Below are 12,466 nucleotides of genomic sequence, written 5' to 3'. Positions count from 1 at the left end.
CAAAACGTTTTTCGTATTGTGTTTGCTGCTTTAAAATTTTGACAGTGAAATAAAATTCGGGCCCTAATTTTGTGTTTAAAATTTCAAAGAGATCCATCTAATAGTTAATTTTATAAAAAATAAAGTTGCTAAGGGTGGTTTTCATTTCCATAAAATTAATCACAGATTTTGACGAAAAACTGGAAATTCTCCATAGAAATAACATGGGAAATTTTCGAAACTTAACCATTTTGTCTATACCCTTACAAAAATATCTATACATTTGATAGATTTGAAAAGGGTCTTAAATGAAAGCCCCATTAGCTTGATTACCGACGACTAGTAATTCAGCTAGATTACCGACGACTGGTGATTCAGCTAGATTACCGACGAATGGTGATTCAGCTAGATTACCGACGACTGGTAATTCAGCTAGATTACCGACGACTGGTGATTCAGCTAGATTACCGACGACTGGTAATTAAGCTAGATTACCGACGACTGGTAATTAAGCTAGATTACCGACGACTGGTAATTAAGCTAGATTACCGACGACTGGTAATTAAGCTAGATTACCGACGAATGGTAATTAAGCTAGATTACCGACGACTGGAAATTAAGCTAGATTACCGACGACTGGTAATTAAGCTAGATTACCGACGACTGGTAATTAAGCTAGATTACCGACGACTGGTAATTAAGCTAGATTACCGACGACTGGTAATTAAGCTAGATTACCGACGACTGGTAATTAAGCTAGATTACCGACGACTGGTAATTATGCTATATTATCGACGACTGGTAATTAAGCTAGATTACCGACGACTGGTAATTATGCTATATTATCGACGACTGGTAATTAAGCTAGATTACCGACGACTGGTGATTCAGCTAGATTACCGACGAATGGTGATTCAGCTAGATTACCGACGACTGGTAATTCAGCTAGATTACCGACGACTGGTGATTCAGCTAGATTACCGACGACTGGTAATTAAGCTAGATTACCGACGACTGGTAATTAAGCTAGATTACCGACGACTGGTAATTAAGCTAGATTACCGACGACTGGTAATTAAGCTAGATTACCGACGAATGGTAATTAAGCTAGATTACCGACGACTGGAAATTAAGCTAGATTACCGACGACTGGTAATTAAGCTAGATTACCGACGACTGGTAATTAAGCTAGATTACCGACGACTGGTAATTAAGCTAGATTACCGACGACTGGTAATTAAGCTAGATTACCGACTACTGGTAATTATGCTATATTATCGACGACTGGTAATTAAGCTAGATTACCGACGACTGGTAATTATGCTATATTATCGACGACTGGTAATTAAGCTAGATTACCGACGACTGGTAATTATGCTAGATCACCGACGACTGGTAATTAAGCTAGATCACCGACGAATGGTAATTAAGCTAGATTACCGACGACTGGAAATTAAGCTAGATTACCGACGACTGGTAATTAAGCTAGATTACCGACGACTGGTAATTAAGCTAGATTACCGACGACTGGTAATTAAGCTAGATTACCGACGACTGGTAATTATGCTAGATTACCGACGACTGGTAATTAAGCTAGATTACCGACGACTGGTAATTATGCTATATTATCGACGACTGGTAATTAAGCTAGATTACCGACGACTGGTAATTATGCTAGATCACCGACGACTGGTAATTAAGCTAGATCACCGACGACTAGTAATTAAGCTAGATCACCGACGACTGGTAATTAAGCTAGATTAACGACGACTGGTAATTAAGCCCGAATACCGACGACTGGTAATTAATTTAGATTACCGATGGACGCGCGACGCCCTTAGACTTTTTCTCTCCTATGGTTTCTTAACAATTTTAATTAATATTAAGACTGAAGTAACAGATATTAATCAAAACTGTCATTGTAGACAAAGACCGGAAAGTGTAAAAGATAAGTGTAGAAAATTAATTGTCTAAAGTAACAGATATTCAAATTTTCACTTTTGAAGACATGATTATAAAACATCAATTATGTTAAAAAAATTCTTATCTTACTTTTTTTCACCAAAATTTCATTTGCCCAAAATATTTTCACCACTTTTTACCCAAGTATTTTTCTCTCAATAGTATTTCAAGAGAAATGACACCTACAAGAGTTTAAGGGATTCTAGCTTGCAAGTAGGTTTTACTTTCGACTAACATTTTCTTTTAGGAGATTCAAATACTTGGATATCTGAAAAGATTTCGCTTAAAGAGTTTAAATTTTTATATTTTAAAATTGGAAATAAATAGTGGAAAATAACATAGGCCTTTTCATTGTGATTTAGTTATTAGTGTCGAAAAGATTTATCGATTGATCGTCATCTTTTGAGAGCTATACAGCACGTTAATTTTTAAAACTTCGAAAACTTTATAATTCTTAACGGGTTTTATTTTATTAGCTCTCAACGATTTTCAGTCCATTTAATTCTCTTTATAGGGCCGAATTGTCAACCTAATTATAATATATTTTTTTCAGGCTTACGTATGTATTGTTTCACCCTCTCCCATGATTCCCATTGGGTATAAATATTCTCAGCCTAAACAGTGTCTTTTTACGTGGATTTTCTGGGGTTTCAAATTTTCCCCATCGACTTACAGAAATCCAATTGCACCTGGTTTTAATATGGTTTAATATGGAAGACCCAAAAAGAACTTTCTAGAAACAAAAAATATTCTAGGTGACTCGAGGGGATCCACACTTCATATTATCGTATTGGTCATCCTAATTCGGCCTATATTGTAGATATTGTAGATTCAACATGACGCTTTGATGTGTAGACTCCCTCATTCTAAGAAATACATACATCTGATAAAAACCCATACTCTACCTTGAACTGTACTAGCAGGTACACAATATTCATCGAAGGGGTTGTCACCCGAGTTCTGAATATATATATATATATGATACAGAGTTTGACCACCCAGAATAGAGAGCTGCACGGAACGGAATTTTTTCAGTTTTCCGCGGAGTCCGTTCCGTTCCGCCGGCTTGAAACGGAATCGGAAGGAAGAATAATCTATATAACGGAAACGGAAGAGGTAATGAAGGAATTGTGGAAACGGAACGGAAACGGAAGAGCTAATGAGCGATTTTATGGAAACGGAACGGAACCAAGGAAAAATGTGTTGTGGTTATGGCATGGATAAAGAATACCCGTGAAAAGTTTTCACTCTACAGGATAGGCAACTCCCTATCTCGAACAACAGCTTATTCATATACTCTATTACAGCATCGGTTTTCAGCACGCGCAAAGCTAGGTCTCTATGTAACTTAACTTTGTACGTGATGTCACGAGACGAAAAACTTCAGGATTTAATGTATCCGCGAGTTTTTTCTAGCTCGAGTGTAAGGACCTCTAGAGTATATGAGTAATAGAGTATATGAATAAGCTGTCGTTCGAGATAGGGAGTTGCCTATCCTGTAGAGTGAAAACTTTTCACGGGTATTCTTTATCCATGCCATAACCATAACACATTTTGCCCTGGTTCCGTTCCGTTTCCATAAAATCGCTCATTAGCTCTTCCGTTTCCGTTCCGTTTCCACAGTTCCATCATTACCTCGTCCGTTTCCGTTATATAGATCTTTCTTCCTTCCGATTCCGTTTTAAGCCGGCGCAACGGAACGGACTCCGCGGAAAACTGAAAAAATTCCGTTCCGTGCAGCTCTCTACTATACCTTTTGACGTATCAGTGTAATTCGAACCAAGTGGATGACCACCCAGTAAACGGACTTGATTTCTTCGCGCTTATTGGGTTTTTTGGGGGAATCCCGAATGAAGCCAGTGATTCATAGATGTATGGTTTTTAATCCTACAATTCATACTAATTGTTTAAAGTTCTATTGTGATTTGGAGAAAATTCGTGGAAGGGTGAGAGGTTTATACCCCATCCCCGAACTGTGATGGGTAAGAATCAATTACTCTTTCTATAATAACGATGCTAATAGATTCACTAAAAACTATTTTTTCTTCTTATCAGCGTTCAAAACGCTATTTCACGCAGTTCATGAGGAGGCGTAACAGTAGAAACAGTTCGGGGATGTCGGCGGAGGACTGTGATATGGTCTCCCTACTTGAGAGGGAACTCATACAGCATATCAACGCGACGATATGTGAAAGTATCCTATCCCATTTTAACATTGCTTTTCAATAAAAAAAATAAATGTTGAAATTAGAAAATTAATTAATTAAAAGTTACAATTTGAATTTCATTTTTATTCGTCTCCTAGATTATTATTTACAATTTCCTTGTGATTATAAATCCACTCGGAATACAATATACATTTAGTAAACATAAATACTTTTTATTATTACGGACAGTTTTATGATTAAGCATGTATGTAATCATGGGTCCATCAGCGTCGATTTCGTTGGCTTTGGGATATCCAACTCCGCTTAAGTCTATAACTTCACGATTAATAATGTTCTAGAAAAAGAAACACTTTTCCTCTCCCTTACAGAATACGCGGTCGTATCCTAGAACTGCAGACCGGAGGCACTCCCCAAGTTTTTCATAAGGTGTAACCTCGTCGTTCCAGGCAAGGCCGTGTAAATTGCATAGAAGCCACTTGTTTTGGCGTACAGCGTCGTGGGTCGATTCTTTTTCGGTGTATGGGGGCGCGAAAGACCATCATCCAACTCTCGGGGTTTTCTCCACGTTCGTTACAGCCACCTTCTTCGCAATTTGTTCCCGCTCAATTCCAACAATACGCCCGTTGAGAAAATCGAAATCGACCACGATGGATTTCTTAAGCCTTCGTGGAGAGAAAAAATATCTCCCATTAACACTGATATTTTTCAGTGATTGAGATAGAGTATAAAATTTATACTTACATTGTACTTGGTGTCTGTTCCTTCCTTCCTCGTCGAACTTTAGTGAGATTGTGATGGCTGTATAGCTCGGGGTTCCGGCTTTTTATACTATTCAATAAGATCATCATCCTAGCTTTGACTGTACATTAATGGTGTTTACGCCGTGGGTTTTTTTTCGGGAAGATTATTCTCGAACAATCTACAACTTTCACTGTACATTTTACGCCATGGTCTTACACAACATTTACCTGGGTTTTATGGTGAATTTTTCTAGAATAATCTTTTGACTTGGGTTTTATGAAAAAATATAATTTTTCCCAGTAGGGATTTTTGGGGATTCTTTATCTTCCCCCAACGTAATCTGGAGTTTCATCCCCCTTAACCATTTGATTAATACGGGAGAAATTAATGGTTCAAATTTTAATCTAATTAACATGTTAAAATTTAGTTTATTTCTTAAATCATAATTCACCCTATCTTCATACTCCAATGTATGTACCTCTACATCCGAGAATCGAACACGCTTCATTGAGCTGTCAATCAAAAACACCCCTTGCAGGTGCGAGAGCGGGGTGCGTCAATCAAAAACGCCCCCTTGCAGGTCTGAGAGAGAGGTGCGTCAATCAAAAGGCTTACGTACAAAGTCTCATCCACCATCTTGTTTTCTCACCCGCCATCTTGCAATCCTCCCTGCCTTCCACTGTACCTGCACTGGGAACTGCATATTTCCCCTACTACGGCTGATGTACAGACTTCTACTTCGTGGGTAAAGAACAGAAAATCTGCGATCGATGATGAAGTCTGTCAAGTCCGGAAATAATAACAATAGTAGTTGCAACTGAGCTTTTTAGCCATATCGTAGTATACGATAGGCTCTTAGCTTGACCCGAGCTGTCGTAGTAGTAGTGGCCGGGGTTGTCGGTTCGTTATCGTCAGATTTTAGTTTAAAAGGAACTCTATAGTACCTCAACCCACCAATAGGGGTAACTGGGCTCGGTTAGAGATTTAATATTAATTAAAAAATTTTCAGGTCAGACCCGGGTATCGAACCCGTGTCGCTGGCGCAGTAGACAGACATTCTACCCCTGAACCATAGAGACTTGATAGAAACCCTGAGTATTTTATCATTTATTTTGGTCTCTAAAATGTCGGGGTGATGTGAGGTGGGGTACCTCTTAATCTGTGGGGTCGGATACTTATGAATTTGTATGTTTGGGGTTTTTATATTTATTTTCTTTTTATTTTTGTGCTAATTAAATAGATAACGATTTTCCCCGTTTCCTATCGCGCTCCTCATGTGTTTCGTTCTCGTTCGGTAGCTATCGTCATCTATGTTATGTTTGACTGGAACGTTTTGGCGGTTAATTCAAATGTGGGTTTAGATAGAGCTAACATAGTGTTAAATGAGCGTTATGCGTTTGATAATTTTAGCATTGCTAAAGGTAATTCGAGGGGATAATCACTAAACTGCGTAATCACTATAACTAAACTTTCTCTTTCAAAAGTTTCTGGGCATAAGTCCTTGTTAGAAATTTATAATATGCGATAAGTGTGAATCGGCATAAGTCTATGTTGTTAACTCATCGAGGGGATTATCACTAAAACTCTCTGTTCTTCGATTCGTCGGAATATTAGAATTACAGCATAAGTAAATTTATACGGTTATAATTTTATCACTGTTTTGAGTAGGGAATCGAGGGGCTATTAACTCTGATTTTATGCACGGTACATCATTTAAGCATTGAAAAAGATAGCGCTATTCACTCATTAGGGTAGGGTATAGAGGGGCTATTCACTCGTACGATATGGCTACTATTACGGGCCCTTGGGCCGTCTTGCTTATTAACTGTTTCCAGCCGCCGTATTCTGCAGGCTTAGCCTTCCGCGCCCACTTGGATTCTCGTCGCTCATTGGTCCATAGAGAACTGGATTCTGGCTTTTGATTGGCGGCTTAGGTTTGGAGGCGAAATTGGATTCTGGGCTGAGATTGGATGTTCATGCAAGCAATAAAAGATAGTGGTTCAGTTCAGTTAGCTTTTCAATTGACACTGAACGTACGGTGTAATGTCAGCATTTTGTGTCGGTTATCGTCAAAGGTCAGTGCAATAACCTCTAACCTCTATGTTTAGGTTCTTTACGCCATCTATTTCGTGAACCTTCAAATAGCAGACTATTTTCCCCAATTCCTACATGTTTAGGGTTAGTGTACTGTATCTCGGTAACATGACTCTGGAATGGAAGTTCATTCAAGTATTATTTAATGTGTAACGATAGTGTGGTTTATGGTAGATGAAGTATAATTTTACATTTTAATAATATAACTTCACAATCTTTACTAAAATATAGCATTGTAACAGGGGTTAATTCTTGTCGTCAAAAACCTTGTAGCAGAATTTTTTATCATGGAAAGGGGCGTGTGTAGCTGAACCATTCAAGACTATCTAAGATATATTGTGCGCAATACACTGGTCAGGCTTTGGAGAGCCTATTTGTCTTTATGAAAGAGAGATTCCAATGCACAGAAATTGAAGACGTAACTGTTCTGATATACCATTCCAGTAGAATGTATCATGTCACCAAGTAATAAGCTGAGAAAAACGAGCATAAAAACGCTGCTGTAGGTTGAAGAAGCCTAAAACAATAGATTTTCGGTTATAATTCCCGGGTTTAATCTTGGCATTTCTAATTTCTTTTAGTCCTGGATGAGTACTAATTGTTGGTATCGAGTACCTCGATCGAATATCAATACAAGTACTTGTACCAATAATAAGTGATACATATCGTGAAGATTACCAATTACAGGAATGACATTCGACATATAAATGCTCGAACGAAAGGACACCATTAAGACTTCACCCTGTTTCGATAGTGTCGCACACTCTATGGAGTAATCTTGAATGAAACGTATCTTATTGATTGCGTTCAACTTATTTTGGCTTTTCAACTAACGATTTAACGGACGTTGTAGCTTTTCCAGTTTCACATATAAAGACGACACACTTCTATATTAGGCAAACTTACACTCTACTATCACTTAAATCTAAGATTTGCCTAAATGGTCAATTAGGCAAACGAAAAAGTCGAAACCGGAAGCTTCTTGTAATATGTCGGCTTCAATCAGTTTTATTCATACTTTCTACCAAAAAATCTAATTTAAAATTATAATAAATTTATACAGAACGATATTTCAGAACATATAGCTTTATTTTGACCAGTTTATGAAGAAACGTTGTCGCTACTCTCATGACAAGAGGACAAATTTTTGCCGTTGTCATATAATTGCTTATTTATAACATTTTGCATCCAAATGTACCTTCAAACATTGTCTCTTATCTTTTACACAAGCAGGCTGATGTTACTTCATTCGAGGTGACAAGTAGCAGCAAATCCTGTATATAGATAGTTTACACAAATGGAGCATTAATGAAACTTACACCAGAAGGCCGGGCTGCATGGAGGACAAAAAGAGACGGGTTTCTGTCCTCCTGGTGTAAATGTTATTATTCCTCCATATGTGCAAATCCTGTATATTAAGATCAAACTTTTGTGAAGCCTTAAAACATTATTAAATTTTTGTAATATTTTCTAAATAAAGTGGTAAATACATGGTATTTGATGTTATTTATATCAATTTCAAGTTTGTATTGTAGGTTGAAGCGTGGACGTCATCAATATTAACTGTAGTAGCCCATTCGTGTGACACTGTCAATTATACCACTGTTTTATCCCAAATCTTTAGCACAACAAAAACTCATTCACATTTATATTGTTAGACACTTCAGTAACCATATTTACCAGTTGAACGTACTGCAACATTTACTTTTAAACCCATCTATCATAATTTCTTTCTTTGATTATATCATACGTACAGTTAATGGTATCCCGTAGGGGTAGGATTGCCTATGGGGCTGTGATACTTTGAATGTTTATGCTGAATGACGTTTTTGTCTCATTACCCTTGAGTGAACCCATTTCAGCATATCAGTAAGATGTTATTTTATACTATAATTAATATTCTATATTGCATTATTTATATAATTATTATGAGAATTGAATGGCTTTAATAATGGTCAGTTGGCTCATTCGATGCTCATGTTATTTACTAACGACGCAGAACGATAAATGAAGTCACATTAATGATTAAACTTACATAACACCTAAGCCTTGGTTGAAATAATTTTCGATCACGAGCTGAAACGTCTTACACTATAAATGAACGTTTACTTTTATTCAACTATATTGTCATAGATAATTGCAATTGATAAAATAAAAGCATACCCGTCCAATGCGACGATTTAAGTAAATCGCTCTTCTTCAAATAGGCATCCGTACTTAGCAAAATATTAACCGTACCGCTGTACCCAAGTCGCCTCTAACAATGATGAAGTGTAGTCTGCTACGTTCAGCATCAGAAACTAAAGCAAAAGCACCGGTGAGTTAACCGGTTGATGACGCTGAACGATTTACCCATCGAAAAACAGTATTTCAAATTTGGTGGACATCCGCAATTCAATTTCGTCTTGAAAGTCGAAACCTAAGCCGCCAATAAGAAGCCAGAATCCAGTTCCTTTACGGACCAATGAGCGACGAGAATCCAAGTGGGCGCGGAAGGCTAAGCCTGCAGAATTCGACGGCAGTAGCGCGATAAGCATATCTGACCCCCGAGTTACTGATAACACCGGTTTATATACATACATTGGTGTTGCGCGCGCAGCCAAAATAGTCAACTTTGAACCCATACATGACTGTTGCGCGATGTTGGGTGGGTATTGTACTAGGCAATGCACTATCAATGTGTGGTTTCTGCGATTCGCTCGCGCCCGATTTCCCATAGGTGCGCTATTATGTTACATACTATGTACTGACATTCCGAACTGAATATGTTATTCAATTGTTTTGTATGCTTGTGAACCGGCTTCATTAAAACTTAAATAAAATAAAATAAGGTATTGCCTCGTCCTTTAGTAATTTCAGAGTTTTGTGGTTTCTGTCTTCGCGTACACGAAAATTACTTTCCTGAAAGTGATTACCGCAAACAAAATGGTTTTTGCCCGGCACTAAGTCCAACCGTTTTATAGCCGCGAGTTATTTATGGCATAACCGTTTGTTTAATTGTGGAAATCTTAATTACACGAAAGCAACGAGTATAAATTATTTCATATTTAGAAAAAGTGCAACCAACATGCCTGAGAAATGATATTTTATTTGTTGTTGAAAGGCTTTTGCAGTCAGGAACGGCACAAACTTTAACCATTTTTAAGCCTGCTCATTAAATGAGATATTTAATCAATTTCAGGTTTTTATTGCATTAAAAATGTTCAAAAAGATATTCTAAACGTTTTTACTCATTAGTACAATTCACTTTTCACTTACCGATTATCCTTTTTAACAACGCCAAAAGCTTTTAAGTTTTAAAAATATGAAAGTTGCAACTTGAATTTCCCGCCTTTTTTCAATAATTTGTATAGGAAAAAATAAAAAAAAACAGTACATTTTTATCTTTAGTTTCCCCGTCCGCCGTTAGGTGGCTAGTGTCGCTTTATTCCCCAACCTACCGATCATACATGCCGAGGAGCAAAATTCGATTTTTGGCTTCATTGAGTCTCGAGTGTTGAATCAAAGGTAGTGTATCTAGGCTATAATAGTGTATTTCTATATCTATGCTTAACTGCGTTGTTGATAACAACGAGGACTCTTAGCAGACGACAACTAAACGTAATGAAAAAAATCTTCGTAGTTCAGGATTTCAAGTAGAATCGAGAATAATATGAACCGAAGTGAACTGACTTCCATTTCAAAATCCAGTACTACTGAGGGAAAAACAACTTACAGGCGAATTTTTTTTATCGGTCTATTAATATTGTTTTGCTCAAACCCTGAAATTAACATTGAAAAGGTTAACGGACTCTCTTTATTGGAGGAGGAAATTCCCAACATGTGCAAGGACAAAATTTATTCGTGGTACAAAATTGTGTACGAATGTTACCCCAAAGAAACGTAAGAAAGAAAAACCATTTATAGCATCTGAGTCGTACATGGATAACTGATGAGCGGGAGGAAATTTTTTTGTGGGAGAGTTACCTATGCTACAAGCGAAAATTCTACAGGGCCGGTAGGCCCTTGTAGATATGACTTGATACCGTTTAAGTAATATTCACCCGCTTTTGCTAATTTTCTATGGAGATTAACATGGGTTTTTCGTGATTTTTCCCCACCGATAACTTAGAAACTACAACGAAGATACTTTTCGGAATTATCTTAAATTAACAATTAAGTATTCAGGGTGTGCTATCGGCCAGCTTGATCAAAACAATTAAGTCTAAGTATGTTAATTTTAGTTAATTACAGAAGTACGGCTTTGACCATCGTGATAGACATAATAATTAGCTAGATCTCTTGGAAAACTCAGTGTTATTACGTATCTGTAGTGTGGTGGTTATCACGTCCGCTTCACACGCGGAAGGTCCCAGGTTCGAGCCCTGGTTGATACATGTATTGACCATCGTGATTGGACATAATTATTAGCTAGATCTCTTGGAAAACTCAGTGTTATTACGTATCTGTAGTGCAGTGGTTATCACGTCCGCTTCACACGCGGAAGGTCCTAGTTTCAAGCCATGGTAGACACATGTTTTGACCATCGTGATTGGGCGCTTGAATTAGCTAGATCTCTTGGAAAACTCAGTATTACCACGTATCTATGGTGTAGTGGTTATCACCCTAAATGATGTCTTTTTTGGCACTGGAAAAAACAGCATATATGGAGTTTGAATGCACCATTATATTTTAGAGTGCAAATGTATGACTGAAAAGCAAACATAATTATTCAAAATTTAATTACATTAAGACTGAAGTGACAGATATTATATATAAACGTCTTGGTTTGGACCAAGGCCGAAAAAACAAACGATATGTGTGAGGTTTATCAATTGACTGAAGTTTCAGATATTGAAATTTTTTTCTAGTTATTTTTATCCACTCAATCCTTAATCAATATTTAATTCAATCAACTGATTTTACTGTTAATCGATCTAGTCCCTCTAAATTGAATGAAAAAATTACATATCTACGCTTTTTCAAGAACAATTAATTTCATGATAAAATGTTTTCGGAAAATGTAATTGTTCTTGAAAAAGCGTAGATATGTAATTTTTCATTTAATTTAGAGGGACTAGATCGATTAACAGTAAAATCGGTTGATTGGATTAAATATTGATTAAGGATTGAGTGGATAAAAATAACTAGAAAAAATTTTCAATATCTGAAACTTCAGTCAATTGATAAACCTCACACATATCGTTTGTTTTTTCGGCCTTGGTCCAAACCAAGACGTTTTTATATAATCAAATTTCATGAACCTCGTACTTTACATATGCTCATATTATGAAGGCTTACGTAATTTGAAAAAATTGTTAAAATACTCAAAATTGGACGGGGGTAATTAAACTGCGTAATACAATAATTTGCCGAAACGGGAAACCGTTTTGGAGATGAAATTTTAATGTTTTTCTAATGACGCCTTAAATTTAAATATGGAGCTGAAAATTAAATTATTAAGTTAGCGCGGTATAAATTTAATCTACGGCAGACTTGGCGCGATATTATTTTGCTCGTCCAGTTCTTCGAAGATTTTATAT

General features: G+C 36.9%; 1 long non-coding RNA gene and 1 other non-coding gene across 8 annotated transcripts; one reads left to right on the top strand and one right to left on the bottom strand.

Annotated features, from left to right (window-relative positions):
* Positions 1-6,682: 6,682 nt before the first annotated feature.
* On the bottom strand, positions 6,683-9,809 carry LOC149631016 (uncharacterized). Of its 7 annotated transcripts, XR_016374034.1 has the most exons (7): positions 9,108-9,809; positions 8,980-9,035; positions 8,435-8,831; positions 7,779-8,352; positions 7,623-7,709; positions 7,136-7,461; positions 6,948-7,058 (listed from the first exon to the last, which is right to left on the bottom strand). It is a non-coding gene; the product is annotated as an uncharacterized LOC149631016 (long non-coding RNA). The 7 variants fall into 7 exon arrangements; XR_016374029.1 differs by adding an exon at positions 6,683-6,810 and having other exon boundaries at positions 6,947-7,058; positions 7,136-8,352; XR_016374028.1 differs by adding an exon at positions 6,690-6,810 and having other exon boundaries at positions 6,888-7,058; positions 7,136-8,352.
* Positions 9,810-11,247: 1,438 nt separating this feature from the next.
* On the top strand, positions 11,248-11,320 carry TRNAV-CAC (transfer RNA valine (anticodon CAC)). The gene has a single exon. It is a non-coding gene; the product is annotated as a tRNA-Val (tRNA).
* Positions 11,321-12,466: the final 1,146 nt, after the last annotated feature.

Source organism: Phalangium opilio, unplaced genomic scaffold (assembly GCF_054372755.1).
Source record: "Phalangium opilio isolate 3A_F unplaced genomic scaffold, DU_Popi_V2 ptg000101l_1, whole genome shotgun sequence".
NCBI classification, from domain to species: Eukaryota; Metazoa; Arthropoda; class Arachnida; order Opiliones; family Phalangiidae; genus Phalangium; species Phalangium opilio.
This window is presented reverse-complemented; position numbering and strand designations above follow the sequence as displayed.